General features: G+C 32.7%; 1 protein-coding gene and 1 pseudogene across 6 annotated transcripts in view; one reads left to right on the forward strand and one right to left on the reverse strand.

Annotated features, from left to right (window-relative positions):
- The window catches only part of SOX5 (SRY-box transcription factor 5), a 907,668-nt gene that overhangs the window by 238,008 nt on the left and 642,459 nt on the right, over positions 1 to 27,201 (forward strand). For 4 of the 6 annotated variants that reach the window (XM_039882498.1, XM_039882494.1, XM_039882490.1 and 1 more), the window contains exon 4: positions 6,348 to 6,445. The gene's annotated coding sequence lies outside the window, so the exon portion shown is untranslated. Of the gene's footprint in view, positions 1 to 6,347; positions 6,446 to 19,647; positions 19,734 to 27,201 lie in introns of all 6 variants that reach the window. The other 2 variants (XM_039882492.1, XM_039882491.1) reach the window with 1 other exon arrangement.
- Positions 19,397 to 20,927, reverse strand: LOC120618601 (hepatitis A virus cellular receptor 1-like; annotated as a pseudogene).

The raw sequence follows: 27,201 nt of genomic DNA on the forward strand, positions 1-27,201 counted from the left end.
ATTCACCTGGAAGCCGAATACCAGGGAGCCTGGGAAACTTGGCCCAAGCGGCCAGCCCATGTCAGGGGTCAGTAGAGCAGAAGACCAACAAACAAAGGATGTAAGACAAAGAAGGTGGCAGACTCTCACCCAGGACTAATGAGGCAGTGACTTCCCTCCTGCCATCCACACAAAATCCTAGCTATACGATCCTGTTGATCTTTATGACTTTCTGCACACCTCAGAAGTACCATCTGTCTCAATCTAATTTTATTGCTATAAAAGTGGGATTGAGCATGCACAATGCAATTATTTTATTTTTACATGTATTCTACATAGTAGACTATACAAGTGCTTACAAATTTTGTACAAATTTCAAGTCAATTGGAATATTCAGTTTTAGTTTGAAATCTTTACCTTGCATAGAGAGTGAGGAATTGGGCAAGGAATGATGATAACGAAAAGTTTGGCTTTTTACAAAATAATGATCTTTGGCACACATTTATTGCATTTAGTCGACAATAAAAACCATACTTAAGTTATTGTATGCTCAGTCACCAATACTGAAAATTGAAACAAAACATAGCAAAATGGAAGTATGCTAGCTGTAATTATTTGAAATAACATAAATCATTACTATCATATTAGAATCCATTTGTACTGATTTTATGTTAGTAAGTGAGTACTTGACTCTCAAAAAAATTTAACTCTAAAGAAGGTGAGGTTTCATACTAGAAATAACACTTTTCTCACTAGTCTCTTCCAGGGCCATAATATATGATTGTGCAGGTAGCACATTCTCTGAATGGTCCATGTCTTAGGCGCAACTTTCTCTTATTCATACAAAGGTACTTTATGTGCTAGCAACAGCCCAAATTTTCCAACACTGATATTATCAGGGGGAAATATTGCCAAGAGAAGTTTTATGGCCTTCCTGAAGGAAGAAGTTTGACTTTGAGTATCTGCATCAGTATTCTAAGAGGCACCTCTGAAGAACATCTTGGCTCTGAGGACAGAACTACACACAGATTTTAGATTTTCAGGTTTGCCTATTTGCATTTAGGCCAAGAATACTTTATTTATTTATCTTTACTACGTTCTTGTTAATCCTTTGTGTAATAATAGTAAAACCTTTACATATTAGGATCAAGATGGGGATCACAAAGTGTTTTTCTATTCTTAAATGACATTAAGACTATGGCATGTTCTCAGTGTGCATGGACTAATGTACATTTGGGCTAATATGCAAATTAATATTGGTATATTTTATAGAAACTAAAGTATTTTAATAACTTGGTTAAAGAAACTTGACATAAAGCCTGGCAAATTAAAATTTTTAAAATACAGTTTGACTTCTTTATTATACAAGGGCAAAGCCATCTACGCACTGAGGAAGAGATTTTTCAGTCGGGACTAAATGGATGGGTTTTAAGGAGAGAACGGCAGTATTAGGTGGTAGTGAAGCTTGCAGGTGCTGTTATCAGACTGTGTCAAAGCCCAGGTCTAGTACTGCCTTAAGTCACTGATCAACTTTCCTAACCTCCCTGTGCCTCTGTGCTATGAAATAAACCAACCTGTAGAGGCTTTTGTGAAGATCAAGTACGACGGATCCAAGTGTAAAACACTTAGAAAAGCACATGGTAGAGGGCACTTAAAAAAAAAAACAACTCTTATTAAAATTCATTTTTGATTTTAAAATACCAATTTTGCTTGAGTTAACATTTGTTTTCATGTTCAAGTTAGGTAACACTTTTATTTTCCTAGGTTTTCTTTCCTGTGTTGCCTCTTTCTTTATTAGCCTATTCTCCCTCTATCCTTGTGCCCTGATACTATTCTTGAATTGTTCCAAGATAAGAGTTTTTGATCCCAAACATCTGGGCATGTAAATATTTTGTGAGACGCTCTTTATCTCTTATTGTATATTCCTCATTTACTGATTTTTCTCATGTTCCTAAAAATATTCTGCTTATTGATCATATATATTTGCTTTGTCTGGGGAAGATGACACTGGAAAACAACAACATGGCAAAGTGCAGTGGAATTAAGATTTGGCTGAATATCTCTGTAGCTCCTCCCAGTTTTAATATTATTTGAGTCTCTGAAATTGGAAAATCAGAAATTCTGTAGGTGAGGCATTTGAAATCACAAAGGAACACCGTATTTCTCATACCTTCTTTTTTGGGGGTGTGTGTGTGAGTGTGTGTTTATTCAACATGTGTATATTTTCTACTTTCCCCATCTGGCATCTGCTTGAGCATCCGTCTAGCTAGCTGTTCTGTGTCAAGAGTACTTTAGCCTTTTCATGAAAGAGAAAGAAATGAAGCAATATAAAAAAGAAAATACTTCCACCATCCTACCCCCATCTCACTTTTTGTTTTGTTGTTTTTAAGCAAGTTTCTTGCCATTTACCTTTGCATTTGCATTGCTTATTGATTGGCAATTTTAAAATTGTTTATTGTGCTCTTTTGTTTCACTGTTCAAGAGCTAAAACAAAAGCTACCAGGCCCTGCGAGGTATACATTTGCATGCGGTGAGTGTTGCCCGCGGAAAAAGTAATTGCTAATGCATATTTATGTGGCACAAATTTGCCATTTGTTTATGCATAAAATTATCAATAGTGCAGGGCGGCCCAGCCGTAGAAAATGGTGACCTTTTTAGCTTAATAAATAGAAATCAGCTGTTATTGTGAAGAGATCAGCCATTTATTCTGTGTTGAGGGACATTGCCGGGAAAATGCAGATTGGGGCTGGCAATATCATTAAATGGAAGGCCAGTGACCCTTTCGGTAGAGTCTATTATACTTTATCTAATAGGGGATAAATGGCTCTGGTTGGCAATGGAATAAAGAACAACAGTTGTTTTTTTTTTTTCTCTTTTTTCCTTGTTTCCTTTGAAATAGTATAAGTGTATGGATTTTAAGCTAGTAAAATCGAACAGGAACTCTCATGCTGACCTGTTGCTAGAATTCTCTCAAAAAGTATCTGTTTTAATGTTGCTCTTTTCTATCCATTATTCCCTGACTCTTTCGATTTGTACCCATGGAAACAAAGTAAGTCAAATGATATTTTCCCAGGAAAATAGGTCTTCCTTTAGCTTTAACTTTCTTTTTCTTTTTTTCTTTTCTTTTTTTTGACCGCACTTTTATCTTTGCATCACAGGTATCTTTGCGTTTTACAGGTTGGCTCTATGTTTAATGTCTTAAAAATATTAAGGGTAGAAGAAGATATTCTCAAAATAGAGTTCCCAATAGTTTGTAAACTGAAGTGTTTGTTTTTTGTCTTCTTTTTTTGTTGTTGTTATTGTTTTATTTTTTGTTCGTTTGGTTGTTTTGACTGAGCACAATCTTTCTAAATGACAAGAATGGCTTTTGAAATATCTGTATTCTTTAAAGAATTTCTGTAAATAAAAAAACCTTCTCATTGTATTTTTTTAATATGTAAAAAACCAACAGATAGTCATTGTATCTATTTTGGTTGTTTCACTTCTGTCTCTGATAGATTAAATACTTTCAGTCTCCTTAAAGCTTGTCTGTGACTGTGGTTTAATGTGCTGTAACCTCACACTACCTTTGACTGACTAATCTCTCTTTGGTATGTTAGCGAGCATTTCTACTTTTTAGAATTTTTTACCTGCTTTTTTAATCATTATAGAATTCCTATTAAATAGAAGTTATGGGGTTTTTTTTCAAAATTATTATGTAATATTTGATGCACTCAAAATTTTATGTAAGTTGTGAAACAAGATAAGGAAACAGAAACCTGTAAACCCATCTCAGAACATGTCAATGCTCTTTGAATCAACCTGCATGCTCCTCCCTGACTGTTTCTAAACACGAGTTCAAGGTACCAGATTTAAAGTTTCTGCAGTGGTGGGTTTGCAGCCACTGATCTTTCCCTCATGCTACACTGTAGTACGACAGTACATTCTGCAGTATGTCACCAAAGTGACTGAGTAACATTTTACTGGCAGAAATGGATCTGTTGTTCCTTTTTAAAGTAGACGGTGTAAATAGGATTCAGACACTAGGGTACATTAGTCCATAAAATGAATATATTTTTTATATCATTTATAAGGTATTGATTTTAGGTCCATTAGATTCACAGTCCCTAGTGGGAGAAAAAAAAAAATTAATGGGTAGGTTGGAATTCCAGAAGGAAGAGCAGCAGTGATTAACCCCTTCTTGCTCAACTCCCTGCCCCGTTATGTAATATTGTCAAGGAGCTGAGAAGAGGACTCTGGGGGAAAGGGACAGTTTATCATCTGTCTTCTCTGCACTCTACAAGAGATCGCAAAACTAATTTCAACTGGATTATTACTGTGTCTCTGAATGTGATAGAACAGATTACTTTGAGTCGATAAGGGTTGCCAAGATTATTTTTTATAAGGTAATTTTCAAATTGATGAATATATTTTATTTTTATAAAACCCAGAGTATATTTATTTAGAGAGTCTTAGTAATTTAAGATATTGTTCAGGGAGATTATAGGATATGAAGGAATCAAGCTTAGTTTTTTGTTCTTTTTTTTTTTTTTTTTTGAATAAAGATCTTATTCTCTGCTCTAGGAAAGGAAAGTTCATCATGGTGTCATGCCAGCTATATCCTTTCATAAGCAAGTTTTTAAGTCATATTAGTGAAAATGGCCATCACCATTATATTTAAAATAGAGTGTTTTTTATTCCTTAAGCACATAGAAAATTATTGTTTTCTACTAGCCTCTTTTTAGATAAGAAGATGACTAAAATATCATTTCATGTCTATGCAATTAAATTCAGGTTTAGAGCACTCATAATAATTCTAGTCAATTTTACCCAACTAATGTTACTACCACTTAAAAGGTATTTTACCTTAGGCTGCTTTGGTTGTTATACCTGTATTCTTATATCTGAAAAAAAAGCTAATTATAATATAGATAAGACATTTTAAAAAATTCTAGTTATAGTTTCAGTCTTCTGATGCACTGATATGTTATGGCTGAAGAAAAATATGCTGACTGAAATCTGATTATCGCAAAACTTGACCTGACATAAAGATTTTGGTATCAAACAAACATTTTAGAATTTCATATTTTAATTCACATTTTTTTTAACTTTGTGACAAAAACATAAAAATACAGGCTCCCTCTTGTGGGTAAAATTACTACCTATGGATTTCTGTGTTGCTCACATATAGGATATGGCACAGTTTCTGTTTCACTTTTAGGTAAATTCTGTGGTAGTCAGATGTGACATTTCACTTAACATAAAAAAAGAGTTTTGGGTACATTTTTAAGCAAAAATTTTAATGAAAATAAACTAGTTTTTTTTTTTTTAATTGGCAGGCTATATATAAACAACTTTAATTTTACTACAGCAGCATAATTTCTAATGTTCAAACATTTCAAAAACTTGTTTCATTTTGGAATATTCTCTGATGAAGTAATTAATGAACTAATGAAATAATGTGCAGTCTTCTCTTTGTCAACATGGTGACTTTTGGAATCCCGTGCTAATTAACAAAAGTTCTGATGAAGTAAAATTCTTCCCTACAGATCATGCTTCAAATGGATATAATATGGTAATAAAATGCCTCAGATACCATCAACCTTGTGATCAAAACTGAATAATCGGTGGCATAATAAGATTGAAAACTGAAGCATTACTCAGTTCTCTATAAATTGAGCTGATAGTGAAGAGATTGAGCTAAAGCCGATACTGTGGCTGCCACCATACACACGTTCCTTGCTTTAAGAAATCTGATTCTTGGGAATTTCAGCTATTGCCAGAGGCCATTTCTGTCCAACCTGGGGAAACTGATAACAAAGCCAGAATTTTGTTTGCTCATGAAAGTGGCAAGAACAGTCTTTCTGAAGTTTAGCAGGGCAGTGCAATCACAGATATAGCAAGGGTTGTGAATGTAGAGGTAGCTGAGTGACTCCCGCTAAACAATTATGTGTTGAACATTGCTGTCATACATTTGAATGGAATCAAGAAAGGGACCTATGAGGACACCTGAAGATGTCTCATAAATCATTCCAAGAAGTAAGAATTTTCCTTAATGCCTCCTGTCCTAAAGCATCTACAGGATGATTACATGAAAATTAGACAAAATTAACAACTTCTGAGGGGATTAACATGTATGTATATATGCATATAACATAACTTATATGCATATAAGTTTTTAGATTAACTCTGGTGACATTATAATGACTAATTAATGCCTCTTTCCCATAAACAATGACTTTGTTATACTTATATATATTTATATAAATTTACATATATATAAAATTATTTTGAAAACCTTGGATAACTCCTGCTTCCAAAAGTCATATGTCGATTATTTAATAAAAAGGAAATATGCACTATTAATGTTCTGATTTTGCTTTTTCTAGATTTTTTTTTTGCTGATGATATGATTCCTGTTTGAATCTGTTTACAAGATTCTGAAAGCTGAACAGAGAATTTCGGCACTGCACTGGGCAGGAAAAAGGTATATTTATAAAAAACAACACATACCTTGAAAAATTGATTGCCTCATTTGATGCTTCACAAAAATAGCAGTTTACATGTCTTCTCTTATTTTTAATTTATGAGTAAAATACATGACATATGCACATAAAACTATAGTACTTAGTCTTTTATATTCAGACGACAACTGGATATGTAATTATAATTTTGAAACTCATAAAGGTATTGTCTTTAAGCTGGCAGATGATATCAACATTTCTTTTCTTTCATTTTCGTAATGAGATACACTTTTCTTGAAGTTGCAAAAGCTTTTTATCTCCATTGAAAACTGTTTTTTAAAATAGTTAATGCTGCTTTTTTGTTGTTGCTGTAAAAGAAATATTTTGGGTCACAACGCGTAGATCACACATTTCACAGAAAGTTCCAATAGCTATTAAGTATTCTAGGGCATGTTTTTATAAACACATATAAAAATGCAATTTTGCTGAGTCTAAACAGATACATTCCAATTTGCTTGATAGAAAACTTTAGTGGACAGCTCTCTGTGTATGCATTTATGAAATGCTTGTTTGTTTTTTCAAAAAAACTATACTATTGGGAACAGGAACTGAAAGTTCGACCACAGACCTAGAGTTGAAAATCTTTTCATAATCCCGTGTCTGACTAACTATCATGGGGTGGCAGCAGAAGAGTTTGGAGGTAAGGGATTCTGTTCAGAGATTTGTCCCTAGTAAGATGGAAAAGGCATTATTTTACAGTTCGTAAAGAGAATAACAAAAAAATGGTCTTCATGCAGATTGAACTACAATTTATTCATTCACTCACTAATCTACTCTTAAAATCTTATGACTAATGTTTCTATACCTTCAAGATACACATTTATTTGTGAAAACCCTTAGAATCAATGGTGGTTTCTACCTTCTTTAAAAACTAAATTGTTACAAATCTAAATAATATTTGAAAAAAATTTGTAATTAAGACTTTGTATATTCACAGATAAATGAAACATAATATGCAGGACAGCATAGTGAGTAATCAATTTTATGCTGATAAAAGTGGAATAAGTCACAAATGAATATTGCAAATACAAAACATATAGATTAACAAGTAAAATGCCAGTGTAAGTAAAAGTAAAAGGCATACCAAAAACTGGGGCTACTTCTAATAAATATGGCAAACATCACATGTAAAAAACTGATATTATAAGAAAGACAAATTTTAATATAAAAGATATATGAACAAACAATTAATGGGGAATATAATTTTAATACAAAAAGCTAATAAAAGAAACGCAAAGTTACTATCTATCTAGCAAAAAGTTACTATTACTTAACTAACTAGTAAAAAGTAGTTTAGAATGACAATGTTCTAATAAGAATATAGGAAGATGGGTGCTTTCAATAATGTTGGAAAAAGGTTTTATTTGCTCAACTTTCCAGGAAGTGATTTAACCATCTTTCTTAAGAGCCTTAAATGTTTCCAGAGCATTCTATGCAACATTTCTTCTACTCTGTTCATTTGGATAACATTTAATGAAATAAATGGAATAAAATGGACAGAAAAAATCAGTAAGGATGTAGAATTTCAAGACAAGATTAAGAAACTTGACCTGATAAACATATTTAGAAACTTGCATACAATTGCAAAATTCACATTATTTTGAAGAACACATGGAACAGTTATAAATATTGACTGTATGCTGTCACAAATTAATTCTCAACCATTTTTAAAGAATTGGAATGTCATAATGAAATTAAGCTGCAAATGAATAACAAACATATAGCTAGAAAAAAGTTTCAAAATTAAAAAGAAATCACAGTAGAAATTATAAGTATTTTAGACTAAATAAAAGTGCACATCGTACATGTAATAATTGTATAATGCTTGTAAGATGTATTTACTGGGAAATTTATAACTTAAGTAAATGTATTAGAAAAAAAGAAAGTGTAAAATTAATAGGCCAAGAATTAATCTCAAAAAGAACATCAAAATAAATGCAAAGTAGTAGAAGGAAGAAATTAATTAAAGTAAGAGCAAAATTAATGAAGTAGAAAACAGTCATATGAAAGAGAGGACAAAGGGAGTGAAAAATTGATTGTTACAAAAGATGAATAAATTTTCCAAACCTCTGATGAAACCAAGCAAGAGAGCAAGTAACAAGGGGCAAATAACCATTACTGAGAATGACAAAGGCAATATTACAAAGCCAATGTAGTAAAGAAAGACAAATAACGTTATTAGGATTGAAAAATAAACAACCAATTATCATTATGGCAAATGATATGAGTTAATAAAAGCATTTAGCAAGGTTGATGCATGCAGTGTAATATAGTGAAATCAAGTGTATTTCTATATATCAGTATCAATTTTTATCTAGTATACAGTTAATATGTGCATTACCTCTATAGGGAAAATTGTGAAACTTTCTTAAGAAATACTTTCAAGGTTGAAATAAGTGTTGAAATAAGTGACGTTTATGGAGTGAAAGATCCAGTATTGTAGAGATGTCCGTTACTCCCAAACTGATACGTAAGTATAATATAATCACAATCAAAATACCAACTGGTTGTTTTGTGTTTGTTTCTTTGTTATTTGTTTGGATAGGTATGCACATGTGTGCATTTGTGTGATGTGACAAGTTGATTTTAAAATGCAAAAGAATAGTCACAACACTCTTGAAAAAAGAAGGAATGGGTAGGAGTACTTGACTTACCGATATTATAAAGCTCTATTAATTCAGAAAGTGTGGCATTACTCTAGGTAGACAAGTAGATAAATGAGACAGACGAGAGAGTTCAGAAACAGACTCTTAGATGTGTAGACATTTTATTTATAATAAGAATAGTACTTCAAAGCAGTAGAGAATTAACAGACTTTTTAAATACATGGTACTAGGAAATTCAATTATTAATTGGAAAATAAAAAAAAGAAATTGGGTCTCGACTTCACACCACACACAAATCAATTTCTGTTGGTCAAAAACTTAAGTGTAAGAGGCAAAACGATAATAGTATATCCCATAAGAGATTCTCCTATATTCTCCTATAAGAGAATCTAAGAAAATAACTATTATCTAGGAGTAGTGAAGAATTCTTTAGACAAAAAAGACAGATGCAGCCTACATTATTTTTTTAAAGACCTTATTTTTCAGAGCAGTTTTAGGTTCACAGCAATATTAGCAAAAGGTGTAGAGATGTCCCATAAACTACCCCCCTCCAACATGTCCACTCACATTATCACATCCCCAGTAGAGCAGTGCTGTTTTTATAATTCAGAATTGACATATCTTTATCACCCTGAGTTTACTATTTATATTAGGGGCTGCGTTATTTTTTTTTCTTTCTTTATAAGAAAGCACGATAACAAGAGTGAAAAGACAGGACATGAAGTAGTAAAAAACAATTTGCAAAATGTCATTGACAAAAACAGTATCCGGAATAGATTCTTTTTAAAAAACACAATTGATGTAAAAATTTACACAATCCAATAGAAAAATAGGCAAAAGAAGAAATCCAAATGTCCAATAATACGTCCAGATGCCCAAACATATAAAAAAGTGCTTAATCTCAGTATTACCAGGGAAGTACAAATTAACTCATAATGAGATCCCACCACACATGCTTCAAAATGGGGAAAACAAAAATGACTTGCAGATCAAAGCATTTACAAGGATGCAGACCAACAGCAATGTTCATAGAGTGCTTGCTGGGATATAAATTGGAATAACCACTTTCAGATATAGTACCCAGTACAGTTGAAATTTGTAGCCCCTGCTCAAGTTTCTGTGCATATGTGTACCAGAAAAAAATGTACAGAAATGTTTACAGGGGAAATATTTGTATTTGTTGAAACTTGGAAACAATTCTGTTGCCATCAATGTGATGGAAAGTTGTAGAATTGTCATTCAATGAAATACGAAGTAATGTAAATGGACACATTTTAGTGATATAATTAATATTAAGTGGAAAAAAAACAAACATAAGAATACATACAGGATGATTCCAAGCAAACAATTATATTGTTCAGAGTTGCACTGCAGATGGTAAAATTATAAAGGAAAACAAGGAAATACCACTAAAAGAGCCAGGGAGTGCTGACCTCTAAGAATGAAGAAACAGGCTGAGCTGAGGGAGGGAGATTTGGGTCAGAGCACTTTTGACCCAGGAGAGTGTCAGTTATGTCCTGTGTGGTGATTACTTGGGTACATGCTTTCTTACCATTTGTTAAACTGCCCATATCGTATACATATATAAGTGTTAAAATACAGCAAATAGTTATGACAGGTTTTATTTCTTTCTCTAGCGGTGTGAAGTGTTTTATGAAGGAGAAACATGGTTGCATACAGTATAAATTAAATCGATACAACTTTCAAAATTAGGTAAAATAATTCAAGATGCTTGTAAAGAATTTCCTACATTAGAAATGAAGAATAATAGAATATTAGATAAGCATTTATTTTTTCTAGTATTCTTTTTCTAACAAATCTAATACAGGATATCAAACTTTACCAAAACATTTTGAGAACCATAAAATTATGAATATTTTATGTTTATATTGAAGTACATCACTATGTTAAAACATCCTTTGCATACATCAACAATACATACAAAAAGACTTAGCTGAATATAAGATTTTATACAGCATTGAACAAAAATAGCACAACAAAAATAAATACATCACTTGGTATTGTAAATCTAAGATTTTGCAAATTGAGGATATTGGTTAGTTGTACCACTGATGGCAGTTTTTTTTGTTTCGCTTATCTCCTGTGTTAGCATTCATTTAAAATGTCACTACACTTATTGTTATTTGCTTTAACTATTTAGCCAGTTAATAATTTGTGATCCTAAGTAATTGTTTTTTGTACATACCTTTTGGTCACCTTTCTCTTTTACTTGCAAATAAGCAAGCTGTTTGCTTTGTTTATCAAATCAAATCACTCTTTACTCTCAGTCTAATCTAGAAAGTAAAGTATTGCTTGAAAAAGAAAAATAATCACAATATATTATAAATTGTCAAGTGAGTTCTTTATAATTAAAGATTATTCTGCAATATACAATTTTTAAGGCATTTATCCCGACAGGGTTCACTGGCCTTTGAGAATGAGCCATTTTGTTGACAAATCTATCATCTAAATTGTGCAACATTAATGAGAACTCTGAGCAGCAGACTCTTACATTTTAATGTGGGTGGCAGTTTAAGGGGTGGGGGGTGAAACACTACCAAAACAAAATACTGAATATGATTGAAGTTTTTTTTTTAAAAAGGTCTGCCACCTGTGGATAAAAGTGTGCATTACTCCAAACACATAATAATTAACAAGACTTGAAAGACCATGGCAAAATCCAATGACCCTCTGAAATCGAAACCCTGTTTATAATTAAAAAAAAAAAACAAATACACAAAACGAACAAACAAACAAAAACAAAAGAGAAGGTGCTGATTTGTAGTTATATAGATACAAAGCTTGTGATGCTACATACCTATACAATTTACTGTTCATGCTCCATAACAATCCAGTTTTTTAGTAGCATGATTGTACTGATTCCTGATAGTACAGTCTTTGATTTGAATTCCTTGTTTCTTCATTAACTCATTATATGATCTGATCATATAATTCCTGAACTTTATGAAATTCTATATCCCATTCTTTTTCATAACCCTTTATAAATCATTGTAGATCATCTTTTGCTATACTTTAATCTCTTGAATAAGACTCCTTTTTCGATATACTTTCAGCTTAGATTTTTCAAGTTAATGAAACATTATAGGTAAAAACACCATGAAAACCATGCTCAAGTAATATTTAAATCTAATTACGTTCTACTCTTATAATTTTTTCTTAACTCAAAATTATTTGTTTAGATGCCTGATTATACTGATTGTCTTCATGTTCTACCTACAAGTATCTAGGATCCATCTGGGTAGTTTGGCATAAAGTTATAAGCTTGTTTTTCTGGGTGTTTCAAGTATATGTACATATGCAGTGGGGGAATTTTATTAGCACAATTTGAATTGCAGAGTTCATTTCAAAATGTAACATAAGTAACATAATGCAGTTAAGTAGAGATGCTCCATTGTACTGGTCTTGGAATAAGATATTGTTAATTGAGTAACCAATGCTAATCTATTTGCAGCAGCCCTAAAACTGGAACCTGGCAGAAAATAATGGTCTGTGTAAAAGTCCTTTGGCTGTCAGCTTCTTGACTGATAAAGCAATGAGTGAGAGTCATTCAAAAGTTATAAGAAAATTAGATTTTTATTACTTTATAAAAATCAGATTATCATAATATGAGTCTTAATAATTTAATAATAACTGCTTGAACATTGTGTTCTTATTCAGCAATTGTTTGTAATTGAGATATTTTTCCTTGCAAATATAATAATGCATGAACTGTTGACCAAAAGTCTTTAAAATAATGTATGTGAGAAAGCAATTGCTTAATTTTGCATCTTTCTTTCTAATACTAAAAACAAAGAAGTTCTAACAGTAATAATTTAATTTGAGAACAAACCTCAAACTCAAACTGCCTCCATAAAACATTTTGCATAATTAGGTTATACATATTCTCAATGGAAGAAGTCATGCCCACGGTCACATTCTGTAAATGAAAATACATTTTGCGTAAGTTAGTGAAGTTGAATTGCTGAGATTCATTGTACAGTGTAATAAATATTTACTAATTTTTAAAGTAATTGTGAACCATGATATTTTTTATTTTCTAAGATGATGCATCTATCTATGAATCTTTTAGAAAATCTTAAAAACAATTTATATTTTATAATGAAGAATTTGTGTTGTATAATATAATATGGCATGACATAATATAAAATAATGGTACATAACATAATGTAGCATAATATAAACATGATGTTTGACCCATAATTAGGGAATTTCATTCCCTCTTAACATGGGAAAGCTTTCTGATACAGGTGTAATTTTAGGCATTTCAAATCTCTGTGAAAAAAATGGTTTTAGGACAACTTTCTAAGTGTTTAGAAAAAATTTGATTTTCATACCATTGCCAATATAAATTCTGGAAGGAGTTGAGATTTAAATTGTTAATAAAAGAACTCATAAAAATATTAGGAGATAGTTTTTGTGAATGTCTGTATAAGTAAGTTGAGAGGAGGGTTAGAAGTTATTTTTAAGTATTACACCAAAGACAGAAATCACAAAAGAAAAATTATGCGAGGTTTGATCACATAAATGTAAAAGCTTCTTTGTGTCTTAAATGATGACAGACAAATGAGGAACTGAAAAATACATTCGAAATATATTAGGTTTAATGACATAAATTGCCATTTTTGTGAAAACTGTCAGACTATTGGCAATTTCGTATGTTCAACATATGTAATTAAAATATAATTTAAACTGCTTACGGATTAATAGAAAAGTAGAGAAATAATTGGAATATTCATTTAGTAGGCAGAAGTCAAATTGGGGAATAAATATATAAAATGTTTGATTTTTATAAGAATTCAGGAAATGAAAAATAATCATGAGATCTTATTCATTTAGCAAGATGGCAAAGATTTAAAATGCCACAATAACCAATGCTGAAGAGATTGCTGTGAGATGAGGGCTCTTATTTACTGTGGCTAGTGGCATGTATTGTATTACGGCACCAAAGTACAATTTATTTCACACAATGCACATTAAAATCTGTTAGTGTTTATCTCGTGCTTTTAGGAAGTTACCTAACATTTTATATATGTGTTTGTAGTAACACAAAACTCAAAACAAACTGTATATTAAACAATAGGCTCTGGGTTTTTAAAAATGTGTTGTTTTGTATTACGGAGTATAAATTTTATTTAAAATGATGTTGTAATGACAGGAGAAACCAGAACCTGAGTCATCATAAACATTCAGGAAATATTTGTTGAGTGGATAAGTGGTTGTGTGTCCGCAAGCATATGCACACACACACACATACACGTAGTGTGTATATCATGTGTAGAACAAAAATACTGAAAAATATATACAAAATGCCAAAAGGCTATACCTAGGTTGCAGGAATAATGCCAATTTAAAATTTTTTTGCCTTTTTTTAAAAAAATGTTTTAATTGCCTTTCTTTAATGAACAAATAATACTTTCATTTTAAGAAAAAAATACAGATTAATTTTTAAACTTTAAACATCAGTGTAGTAATTCATACATCAAAGAGCGTCTAAGGAGGTTTTTGGGTTCAGGTCTTACATTTAAGTCTTTAATCTACTTTGAGTTCATTTTCGTGAGTGGTGTAAAATAGAGGTCCAAATTAATTCTACTGCGTGTGTGGTTATCCAGTTTTCCTAGCAATATTTGTTTAAGACACTCTTCTTTGTGCATTGAATATTCTTGGCTCTCTTGTCAACTATTAATTGATTATATATTTAAGGGTTTATTTCTGCGTTCTCAATTCTGTTTCATTGGTCAGTGTACATTTTTATGTCTGTAGTGTTGATTATTATAGCTTTGTAGCGTAGTTTGAAATCAGGAAGTTGATGTCTTCATTTTTGTTCTTTCTCAAAATCGTTTTGACTATTTGGCGTCTTTTGTGGTTCCATATGAATTATAGAATTATTTTTCTATTTCTGTGAGAAATTCCATTGGGATTTTGATAAGGATTGCATTAATAATTCAAACATAGTTTTTCTAATGATAGCATTTTATATATACATAGCTATATAAACATATCTAAATTCTTTGTTCTAATTTCTTAATTAGAAAAAAGTAAAAAGAAAAATATTTGGGGGAATTTTCAACATGTTAAACTAGAGTCTACATGGCTAGAATAATGTTATAGTACTGCCAACAGGTTTATGCAGGATACACTCAGAATATCCCAGTGGTAGAGCTGGGGTCATACTGCTTCAAAGTCGATCAGCCTCAAGTCATTGGGTAGTTCTTCATGTCCTGCCAATTTTTGAATTCAACTTGGTTTTGCTGTCACTGAGAATACCCCAGAAATAAGGTTTTTAGAATACTTTGAAAATAAATTCTGGATCCTGTATAATGGGCAATAGATAATCATTCCTTATTAAGATATTCACTTTTTGAAAACAATTATTAAATTGTTTTAATAATTTAAAACTAAATTATTAATATTCCTCTTCTAATCTTTCTTTAGGCCCTTTTTTAAAATGATACAGTTATCTCATTGTTGTGAGCATAATTCATTTCCATGAATTCATAGATGTATCTATAGTTGGATTTTTACAAAATTCTACTGCTTTCCCCCTCTTTTCTCACTTTTATAACCACACTCCTCAATAAAAAATGATTATTCTAATAAAATAATCCAGGGGATGAAGTAATTTTTTAAAGTAAAATCAAATATGTTTGATAGATTGTTCAAATGAAGTCATCTTTTTAGATTTAAAGAAACTCTTTTACAAAATAAATTTTATGTTCTTTCATTGCCCAACATACATCAGATGGATACTTATATAAGTAAATTTTATATAATCATTTATTCTATTTTTTAAAAGAAAATTTATACATTAAAACTAGGGATTTTAGGGAGAAATAAAGTTACAGAGGCTTAATAGAGCTCAAGATGTTGATAGACCCTTAAATAGCAAATATCAAAGTATCTATTTAATGCCATTGAAATACAGAAGAGTAGGGTAAACTGAACAGAAGAAAGACAAAGCTAATTTTAATCTTTGTATTTATTAACAAACAATTGTATTTATTATATTTATTTATTCTCTCATCTTTCTTGTTCTAAGAGTATTGTTATTTAAAAAAATACGTTTATGTCAGAATACTCAAATTGCATTAAAAATTAGACCTGAAGATATATCTGTGAGGCAGAAATAATCCAACTATTATTTCTGATATAAAAAGTGTTTTGAATAATATTTGCCCAGAAGCTGTTTTCCAACCTAATAACTCTTGGAATTATTATCTAAAATTTCAAGAGGATTAAAGCTGCATAATTACTAGAAAATACAAGTGTGTAGGAATGTGACTAGAGGTGAAATCTGATTTAAAATTTCTTTGAGGAAGCTCTAGTTTGAAACAGTAGTCCTGAGAAAGTAGGAATGCTACCTATGTAAATATTTCTCAGCAAGTTTGTCTTAGTTCAATGTATGCTAAGTATTTGTACAGCGATTTCCAAGATGTTCATTAACTAGGATTTTAATTTATATTCTTGATTTTAACCCTGTGCTTCAATGCTCCTTGAACAAAATTACTCAGAATGGACAGAAACAAGGTTCAACACTTTGTCTGTTGGTTCATCTTTTTAGTAATTTCTTTTTGAGACATTTTGCAGGCACTGTGTGACGCACACCCCACTCTTTCATGATAACCCCATTTGGGGTGTGCCCGCCACCTGTCTGCCTCCAACATTTTGTCAAGAGTTGTGTCTAATGTTGAATGGAAAAGAAAAAAGCAGGAGGCATCTCTGCGTAACAGAGTTATACCAATAGCATGCCAAGCATGATGCTGGTTGCTGCAGGAGAAGCAACAATAAGTAAAATGGGATCTTTGATCTCAAAAATGTTAGAAAGCCCTCTGGTGTAAGTGGGAGTGATGGTTGTGAAAATACATCAGTCCATCTGGTGAAGGGTGATTGCAAAAGTTAGTAGCTCACTTTTGAGTCCTCGCATCCAGCTGCTGACTTTGCTAGGCACACCAGTTTCCTCAAGATGGTGTTAGCTTGACACTAGTTCTTGAATCACACGCATTTTATTTAGTGTTTGGCCATATAGTATACATGAACTCCACTTTTTTCAGAGACAGCAATCTCAGATTCCTTACCTCACAATGAATTTGAGAAACCCGATAATGACAAGCTATTAAGGGAGCAGGTTTGAGGGATATGCAATTCTTTCAAGATGCTCTGAAATCTACATCTGAACTAAGCCAGAGGTGCGTAGAGGTGTGGCCCTGAGTGCCTTCTAATGACCCCAAGCAAGCGGCTTTTGTGATCTGTGCTTTTGTGTGGTGTCATTGGCACTAACTGAAGGATGCTGAAAAGAAGAGCTCCAGAAGACTCATTATGCCTACCAAAAATTGTGTTGAGGAGACATTTCATTGCAATCTACAGTATGGACACTATGAGACTACTTGGGAGACATTTCTGATGCCCTTACTAGTTATGCTGCCGAGTAGTTGGTCTATTTTTATCTAATGATGCTTGTGAATTGTATGACTAACCATTGTCCCTTTTGTCATTCAGTAGTAAAAAGCTTTGTGCCAAATTTAGAGTCTCCATAGCCAAAAATATAATGTTTGTGGAATATATTTACCATAATTATACTCTTTTTGTTTTTATTTTCACTATCTCACATACTTTTAATTCATGTTCTCTGTTATATTTCACAAATCGGAGAAGAAAGAAGTTTCACCAGTAAGGGTTGGAAGAGGGAAAGTCTGTAGAGTAGAAGTGAGGATTCAAAAAGACATAGCTAAGACAATGATATTCGAGTTGGGCCTTGAATGGTGGAAGTGAGGAGAGAATCGAAATAGAATGCACAAAGGTGCAAAGACTGAAAAACTGAGTAGTTCAGTTTGGCTCAGAAATAGTAAGACATTGGTCTATAAATTTCAGATCGTTAAATGAAACCTGAAGAGCTTATGCATAATCTTGCCTAATTTCATAATTAGATGGCATTGATATTTATTTCTCCAGAGGGAAAATGTCAGTATTTAGCATGGTTTGTCCAATGCCACAAAGATTTTTTGTTTGTGGTGTGGTGTGGGTTTGGGGCTGGAATCAGAGGCAGGAATTGGAATTCAAGAGACCCAAAATAAAATGTAATGTACGTTTCCCAGTAGACTCTGTATAAATACATTTAATGGGAATGGATTTTGATAGCCATGGTAAATTTAAGTAACTCAAATTTAATTGAGTGATGTTTCACTGTAGAGTTTTTTATGGCTTATGTACTCCAAACGTGTTCAGGCTGAGTATATCACCTAACTTTTCTGCTATAAATTTTAGTCATATTTATTTAAGCATTATAAAGGGTTAATAATAAAAGTAGAAAAAGAGAGTTTAAAAATGTATTCAATAAGGCAGTTAATTTTTTCTCTAATATTTAGTATTTCTTATTCTTTCACATTCCACATTTTAAATCTCAGTGACAAGGATATAGTTAACATATATTGAAATTTATAAGCACTTTATAAGCACTTTACATTTTTAAACTCATTCAGCCCTCGGAACAATCCTATAAATTCAATAATCTCAATTTTACATTTGGAGAAACTGAGGCATAGGGAAAATTAAAAAGCTTTACTCAAGCTTACACAGGAGGATTAAATGACTCTTTTCTGGATTTGAATATAGACAGTCTTAATCTAGAGCTAATACTCTTAATCTTATACTTCACCAACCTGAAGTTGAGGGAAATAATTAACCTAAATTTTATTTTCTCCAAAGACTAAAAACATGGATTCCTTATGAACTTGCTAGATTTACTCTTAATCAGTTAGAATTCTAGAATTTTAGAATGAGAAAGGAGCTAAGAGGCACATGATCCAACTTCAATTCATGCAGAAACCTCTTTTACGACATTATGATAAATTCTCCTCCTCATCATAAATAATAATAATAATAATTTACTTCTTTCTAGGGAAACCCATACTTTCTGGAGCAGCCTAAATCATCTCTTCTTTCCTTTACCATAGATTTTATACCAACTAGAAATGAATTAAAATATATTGCTTAACAATAAGAATATTGTAATACTAATAATTGCTACCATTTATTGAGTACTCATTATGTGATGGAATTTTTCTAAATGTTTCTCATGGATTAACTTTTTTTTTAAGTAAAAAAAATTAGGACTATTTTACTAATACAGCTGACTATACACAGAGCGAGAGATACTACCCAATATCACTTACATGTTGGAATACCATGGGAAATTGACAGAAGAATTATCTTGGAGCTTAAAAGGCTTTTGACATGGTGATCTGGTCATTGCCTTCTGCAGTCAATGACATAAAGTCTTAGATCCTCTGGGTCTTAATGCATGCCATAAAGATTGTTTTCAAATTAGATTTTGTCATCTGGTTGGTAGTGCACCCAGGTGCATTTTGCAGAGTTCCAGTCTGAGGGTCATTAGATCAAAACTTTCTTATTTTTATCAGCTTTCTTCTAGTGCATAAATATGTTTTGCTAATGATAGTAGCCAAAATAGTGAGAAATATCATGGCAGCAATGGAGATTACAATGTAAAGTGCCTCACTGGTGATCATCTATGGATTTTGTTCCAGGCACATGTGAGTTTCATTGTATTACCAAACGCCATGTGAAGGCTGTGCCACAGTGCCACTTCCATCTGTTGGACAAGAGTTCAATGGTAAGCTGGTCGTATTTGTTTCCTATAAGAAGATGAGTTTCTGTTGTCTGGAGAAGATGAAGTAGTTTATGTCTTAAGGTTCTGCATGGATGTTGGCATTGTAGAAGCAGAGGTGAAGACCCTAGGTGTTGTTGGAACACTGGTGACCCTAGGTGGAACTGTCTTGAGGTTCCTCGTGGGTGCTGTCCTAATAAGAGTGGAGGTGAAGACCATAGGTGGTATTGGAACACTGGTAAATAATATGCTGATTTTCAAATCATTAAACCACCCCGAGTGCTCAACACATCAATAGTACATACCACTATCACACTGGGCTTCATTCTTTGTGGTTAAAGACACATTCTCTTTTGAAATGATTCATTTAGCTCATAGTGCGTATTCCTTTGAAAGGTGGCATTGTATCCATTAATCCCGATGAGCTGATTTGAGCATTTATACCATGAACACATCTATTGACTCTAGCACATGGTTGTCACTTCACTAGCTGGCGAGTAGGTACAGGGAAGCATGACAAGCTGACCAACCACTCCACTCACTCATACATGAAAAACTTCAGCATTCTGTCCAAAGTAGTATGAGGCTTGTGAAGGCTACCCGAAGATACGTGTCTCCATGTGGCTTCTTCTTTATATCCTTAGTTATAAAAATTTTGATCAGCTAGTCTTCAGGTCTTTCTCCTAATGGTTGTTCTATAATTTAGTTGTAATTCTGATGTGTTGGATTCATTCTGTTACTGTTATCCTCATTCACAATTCTATGATATGGATGTTGAGGTAGAGGGAGGTCAAGTAATTTGCCTAAGGTCACAGTTAGCAGTGAAAAACCAGATATTTATCTCCACAGAACTCAGTGCCAAGCTCTAGCTGTCTCCTGATTCACCTTTCACCCATCATGCTCTTTCTCCCCAATTAACCCCATCTCTTACCACTGAATCAATGAAGAGCCTGTTGATTATGCTTTTTGAGAGTGTGCCTCCTTTTTACTGAGGCAGCTTTAATTCTATTACTTTCTACTGACTCCCCCTCACACCATCCCCACTACTCCTGTTCCCCCAAGTTCAAGTTTCTTTTTGTATCAGGTGTTTTTTAACTTATATTTCCCATGAATACTTATTATTTATACTTCCCTATCTTTACACTTATAATTCTGTTTTTTTTTTTAATTTTACTCACCACTTTTTACTCTATAATTCATCTTGCAAAGTCAAATTTGATACCAAATTTATTCAACATGAGTTCTCTGAAAAGAACAAGCAAAATAAAATTTCTCTCCTTTTTATGGAATTAAGGAATCTAAGACATGCAAGATGACACTAGACAGTATTTAAGCTGGCCCAAACTCACAACTGTTGCAGAAATTCCTTTATATCATTTTTTATAGGTCATCACCCAACTTGAATGTTTTTAGTGATGGGTATTCATTACTTATCAAACCAGCCTGATTCATTGTTGGATACCTCTGATACTTAGAAAGTTGTTCCTTTTAATAAGTCATATTTTCCCTCCCTGTAACGGCTTGTCATTGATCTTCGCTCTTTCATTTAATCTATTTCATTGATTGTATTCCATTTAGCGCTTTGTAGTGTGTTAATTGTATAGTACTCAAAATTCTGTCTCTTTAGTAAGTCTGAAAAACCCTTTTAGTTAGGAATCATAGTTTATACTTCTCTTTTTCCTTCAGTGCCTTACATACTTCTTAGCACAGACTAGCACAGAGTAAGTAGTAAAAAATGGATTGAATTATATTAATAATTCAATATATGTGTGTATATATGTTTGTATATGTATGTATAAATCAAAATGGATTTTTCTTATCTTAACCTAGCATTTACACACAAAAACAATGTGCCTAAGGGTAACTGGAGTATTGTTCAACATTTGTGAAACTCATTTTCTCTCTACACACACACACACACACACACACACACACACGTATATATACACATGCACACAGTTCTACTTTGAATGTATCAAATGCTAATTTCTTAAGATGTCCAATGCACTTTTTGTATCATATTTTTATGGAAAATATTTCAGATATATTAATCTGTTTTCCTCTTTAGGAAACACTGCCAGAAATCTAGGTCCATTGTCTAGTGAATGGAAAGCAAAATTAGGGTAGTCCTTGGACATGTGGTCTAGAAGAGTGGTTAAGAGTGGAAATTCTGAGCGCACCAGTCCTTGGCTGCCATTGACGAGCTGTGCAATCTGGACGACTTCCTTAACTACTCATGGCACAGTTTTTTCATCTCTAAAATTATATAAAAGTACTTATTTCATAGAGATATGAGCATTATATATATATATGTATATAGGTGTGTATGTATATATATGTACGTGTATGTGTGTGTGTGTGTGTGTGTGTGTGTGTGTATATATATAAACATACAGCACATATCTAGACCTCAAGAAATGTTCTTATTGCTGAAAAGAACTCACCCAGTATCTGAGTCTTACAGCTAGATAAAATAGGAAATCGCTCTAATGATTCTTAGTGACCAAATTTACTTGTTTATTTTTCAAAAGTCCATAGACCTTAATTTTTTTTCAAGAGAAATTTTTATAATTTTTCTTTTTAGTGGAACAGCTAGTTCAAGAAGCTTTTCTATCTGACTGGTTTAAACACATAATAGATAGCCATTTCGATATTATTATTAACAGTGTTATTAGAAAATGGCTAAAGAGTTCTCATTGTTAGTTTATTTCTAATTGCTGAAGAATTTAAAGCTACAAATAAACACAAGAATATCAAAAGAGTTTAGTTTTATATGCCAATGATAAAATACTAATATGACATAGCACTTTACAGTCTTGAGGTGCTTTTTTAGGTATTGTGTTATTTAAAATAATACAGTCATTCTCATTTAAAATTACTACTCGAATGTAAACCATATAACTCATTTTTCCTGGCTAAATTCAGGGAACTTTCACAGGCAATGGGCCAAATGCTGAATATGGCTTAGTTTTCAATATAGAGGTTTTAAATAAAATTTTAAAATGTATTCAGAGCCACCAGTTATACAATTAAAAGTATCATCAACTGATTACCTTACGTGGGACTCTGGTAAAAGGACTAAGTAAGAACTGGAGCTTCAGTACTGTCAATCTAAAATTTGGAATCTCAATTATGACTTAGGGAAATCAGTAGTCATTAAGAATCTAAGACATTAAGAAAAACTTTGTGCACAATTCATATATATGTATACATCTACATGTGGTATATGAAAATGTACATAATAAATGCGGGGAAATATTATTTCCAGAAAATGTGACTTCCCCAAAATACAAAGCATAAGATCAAATGAGAAAATGATGAAAAATTCAGTGATGCTAATTGGAAATTTGGTTTTTCCTGAGGACTTTCTCTGACTTTTCAATTAACTTAAATAGCCCTTCTCTGCAGGAAAGAAACATTTAAAATATGGCTCCATGTGTATGGTAGTTGACCATGACTTTAAATACCCACAGAGAAAAGCAGGCCACACAAACCTGTGAAAGCACTTTCCCTTCTATTCACACTTCCAAAGGGTTAACTGAGAAGTGCTCTATTGTATTCCTGATGGTTTTCTCAGCAGAAAGCCCAGTGGGCTCTTTCAAGGGACTCTAAACAATGAGCTCAGTGAGGCTGTTCTGTCTAATTACTCAAAGACAGGGATGCTAAAGAGGAATTAATGACAGTTGACAAGTGCAATTAATAATTATAGCAAAGCCGGGAGTCATGCAGCAGGCAGATGACAATAACGGGGTAACTGTACATGGCAGCTTTCATCGGTTTGTGCTGTGTGTGTGTTTAAAGTGAGAGGCTTTGTGCAGGACGGGCCACACTTCATACTGACAGCGTAGAAACTATAATTTAGCAACTCTAATGGATAGAGTCAGTCATATTCTTTCTTTCCCTCTCTTTCTTCTCTTTTTTTCTCTCTGTCTCCCCGCCTGCCTCTCCTCCTCCTTCTTTGCTTTTAGCAATTCCAATTTGGTGAAAGAAACATAGTGTAACTTAAAACAAAACTTAACAGGAAAGAGCTACAGTTAGCTTTCACTATCAGCTGGTGACAAAGCTACTTAAAATTCCTGTTGGGCAACTAGAAGAGGGGCCGGGAAAAGGCTGTCGCAGAAGTGGGATTTCCATATCAAAGGGCAGTCCTTTGGCTCTGAATGGTAATTGAAGTACCCCGATTTCATCTTCGTGGTCAAGTCATGAAAGGGGAAAAAAATTAGAGAGAAGAATTTTCACTCCCTTCAAACTATAGAAAGGAAAGCAGTAAATTAAATGAAAGTTGAGCTAAAAGGTGTCTAACACTTCAATCTTACATCTAATAGATGCTATGATATTTCTCAAGCATTTATTCAGTTCACATCTTAATTTTGCCCTGATTATGAAGGATATAATGTCTGCTTATATTTGTTGAGCATACATCTCCAGCTTCTCGGGTTTGCAAAGATATCAGTTTTCATTACACTGCCTTGGCAGCCCAGTCGCTGGGGAAGGGTTCGTATACTTTGAGCAAAAACTAACCTGTTTTAAGAATTACTTCTTCAGATAATCGAAAGCATAAACGAACTTGTTCAATTTTAGGTATATGTTGGTGTGACTTGACAAGAATTTTTATTTCAAAATGCTGAGATTTGACTTTTATTTGCTGTAAATTTCTGCCTTTTCTTTCATTGAATGCTGGAGCTATTTTACTGTCTCTTCTCCGGCACTCCCATTTCCAAGGTCATGCTTTATGAAATAATTATTTCAAGTTGAAGTACGGGACTTATAAGCAGTTTCAGATTTGTTAAGGAAGAATGCCACTTATGTTCCTGGAAACAAGAACTTAGAAATCTTATTCCATTTTTTTGGATAAGATATTAAACTTGAATCTACCTCTCTATTCATTAAAGATCACAGAGCCTTTTTTTTTTCTTTTTTTTCTTTTTTTTCCCAAAAGAGCTCAGAAGAAGCCTGGCCAAACTCCAATGTAGATAATTACATTCCACCTACCTAATTCCCTAGCTGCTTTAATTGGAAACAATTCTACTTTACTCTCCATCTCCCTCACTTCTTATCCTTAAACTGCTTTGCAGCTTCTTAGATATCTTTCACAAACTACTAGATATCTTCTACCCTCAAAGTGCTGTTTTGGATTTGGGGTAAGATAAATTATACAGCAATGAATTAGCGCTTAAAGGTTTGTTCAGTACAAACCCAAACACACAATTATAGCTGAATTTCAGCTCATCTTCGCAAGATTTGTTGGACCCAGTGTGCTAAGTAGGAAAACAGCTTTCTACTATGTAGAAAACAGCTAAGTAGAAAAGCTAGTTTCCTAACAGGAATTAGTCTATGCATTCTAAAAAAAAAGCAGTATTACTACTAAGGGGCAAAAATTGGTTCTTAGGAGGCAAGAAAGGCTTATCATTTTTATGTAAAAAGCACAGGTAAATACATATACAGTATATGCAATATATTTAGCATATTAAAATTTCATAGGAGGCTATTAGGGAAGATTTTCTCAAAAGGTTCATTTGGGAAGATGCTAATGAAAAAAATATTGAGTGGCTCTGATTTAGGCTTATATCCACGCTTATTTATTGATGATACAGGAAGAAAGAATGGCAGAGGACAATTGGACCTGCCACCATTCTTTTTGCCTTGCTTTCTTTTCTTGTTTTTCTTCATTTATTATCAAAGTCTGTGAGGCAGATGAAGAACTAGTATTATCTATTCTATTTCTTACGTCCTCTTAAGGAGGAAAATGTATGGACCAATAGAATATGATAATTAATGACTGAAGATACACTAATGCAAACACTTAAAACAATGAAGAGTAATCAAATTAAAGCCTAAAGGGGAAAGACCATAAATAACATGAAGAATGTATTAAACACTGACTTAGAATTATCATTGGAAAGATGGTAGGGTATATTAGTTTAACATATATTTGTAGAGGAAAAAGGTGTACACTGTCTTCTAGTCTTTAGTAGTTAAAGAAAAAATAAAAGAATACTAATGTATTGGATATAGTGATACATATGCTAACATACTGACTTTGGGATATCACAAAACAGTTAAGAATATTTAAAAAACTATCACTAAAGGAGGCCTTTAGTCATCTAGTCCAGTATTGTGCTCTGACCCCAAAAATGTATTGTATGAGTACATTGTTACCCTGCAGAGCAAACAGAAATGTTGATAACACCCAAACAACTAACTGTGGCTTGGGAAAAAATAGATGATGATGATGATGATGATGATGATGATGAAGAAGAAGAAGATGGTGATTACACTAATGTGACATTAACTCTGAGTTAGGTACTGTTCTAAGCATTTTGCTTATACTGACTAATTTAATTCTCTCAAAAGCCCTGGGGTAGTTACTATTACTATCAACCCTATTGTTATAGATGAGGAAATTAAGATAGTTGAGTAACTTGCCCAAGAATTAATTTCGAGCTTAAGGATTACAATATCATATCACCTTTATAACCTTATTAGGACCTTATAATTCTTTCATTTTTACTTCTATTGCCTTAAAGAGTTAAATGCCATGTTCAATAACAGAAAATGTGATACTACCCTTCACAGGCAATTTGGGGTTTTTAAGGTTTTATGAAATAGTCTTTTCTATTTTCCCTTCCAAAGACAAAAAGTCTTAAAATTTTCACTTGAAAATATATGCCATATTCCTTTTGTATGATAACCTATTCATTTATTTTGGGAATTATAAAATCAATCTTAAACTATATCCATGTGGGAACTTCTCATTTCTCTTATAGTCGCTGTGTTCTTGCTTCTCTTTTGTTTTGCCCTTTCCATCTTTGCCTTTAAGGCAATGAAAAACATAAATGACTCGAGGGGACTTCCAGAGATGATTAAAGATAGACTGTGTCTCTTCTACCATTTCTAGTTCTGGGCTTTCTAGATATGTTTTCATGTGTGGATCCTATGTCGATATAAATAATCAATCAAAGAATAGTAAGATCTTAGATCCTTTTCAATTATCTGCAACTTTACAGAATAAAGAAGTAGAAAAAGATGGACATATGTTTCTCCTATCATATCTATGAGAAGCTAAACAGGAATTCAAATAATAATCTTACTCTCTAACAAAAGTTTGTGTCTGAACTGCTTGGTAGGGACACACTTGTCTCTTGGCTTTCTCTTTGTTCCCATTTCTTTCCTTTTTTTTTTTTTTTTTTGGTCTTTCTTTTCTTATCTCAATGTCTCTATGTATCTCTCTTGTTTCCCAGCTCAAGTGCATCATTTTCTGCTATTGTGCTTAAAAAACTTGGCTGCAGGGCCTCTGAAATGAATAAAAATGTAATCCTCACTGTGCCTATTGTGCGCTCTCATTTGTTTTTGCTGTATCGATTTATCAGCAGAGGGAAATTACTTGCTGGAAGAGAGGATGCCAGTCAGAATGACATTTATTTCATAGTACAAGGAGGCTCTCCAGCGTGTTTCCATGTAACCCAGATATTGG

This window comes from Pteropus medius, unplaced genomic scaffold, assembly GCF_902729225.1.
Source record: "Pteropus medius unplaced genomic scaffold, Ma_sr-lr_union100, whole genome shotgun sequence".
Classification (NCBI taxonomy): Eukaryota; Metazoa; Chordata; class Mammalia; order Chiroptera; family Pteropodidae; genus Pteropus; species Pteropus medius.